This window comes from Volvox carteri, assembly GCF_000143455.1.
Source record: "Volvox carteri f. nagariensis unplaced genomic scaffold VOLCAscaffold_6, whole genome shotgun sequence".
In the NCBI taxonomy this organism is placed as follows: domain Eukaryota; kingdom Viridiplantae; phylum Chlorophyta; class Chlorophyceae; order Chlamydomonadales; family Volvocaceae; genus Volvox; species Volvox carteri.
The window spans coordinates 311,311-312,381 of record NW_003307549.1 but is presented as its reverse complement, the minus strand read 5'-3'; positions in this window follow the sequence as shown (position 1 = coordinate 312,381).

The window sequence follows — 1,071 nt, the reverse complement described above, 5'->3', positions numbered from 1 at the left end:
GGGTGGGGTGGAGGGGGGGTACGACGAAGCGCAGACGGTGGGGAGTTGAGAGGGCGGGGTAAGGGGGTTAGCGCAGTCAGGTGTTTTGGCGGGGGTGGGTTTTGGGACCAGAGGTTTAGGGAGTAGTTAGGAGGAGTGGTGGAGCTACCGCTACTGGTGCTGCTGCTATTGGTGCTGCAGCTGCTCCTTAATGGGCCTGTGTTTTTCCCTCTCTCTTCTCTCTCACCAAAAGGCTCCGCGCCCGTCTCTCCTTCCCCTAACTCCTGTCCGCCCCTCCCACCGCTCCGCCTTCGTTTCTCCCATCCCGCCACTGCCGTACACAGATTGTGTTCGTGGGTGTGTTCATGTTGACTGCGGGCGGCCGGGCGGCCCAGGAGGCAGGGGAGGAGGAGGGAGACGAGGTCGACAAAGTGGCGGCGGAGGGGGGCCCGGCGGCAGCGGAGCTGCGTACCGCCAAGCTGCTCAGCGTGTACGACAATGCGATGTACAGCGCACGATCGGACGGCGACGGGTGTCATCCTCATCCGGGCTTCGGCGGGGGAGACGCCTCCACTCCCTTCGGCGGCAGCTACGCCCCGCCCGTACCTGTACTGCAGTCCCCTCAGCCGCCCAAGATATCGCTGGGGCAGACTCTGCGGCTCACCAGTGGGTCGGGGGGCTGCGAGGGCTGTGAGGGTGGGGGAAGGAGTTGGGTGCGGGTTGGGATTTCTGTGAGGGTGGGGTTTGGGGGTTGTGGGGCGGGCGGGTGAGATGGTGGGGGGTGGGGTGGGGGGTGGGGTGGGGGTTGGTTTGGGGGGTGAGTGAGTGTGTGTTGGGATGGGAGGGAGGGAGGCGGGGGAGCATTGACGGCCGACAAGGACTCCCCTCCCCCCGCCTCCGTCGGGGTTGTTGTTAAACAAGAGCCCAATGGGGCGGGTAGGGGGAAGGGAGTGGGGGGGGTTCGGTTGCATGTGGTCGTGTCGGCCCCGGGGTCTGATGGATTGTGGCGGTGATGGGGAGGAGGAGGAGGAGGCGGAGGAGGAGGACTCTATCAGCCGTCTTTAGTTACCCCGTACCCGTACCCGTCCCTGA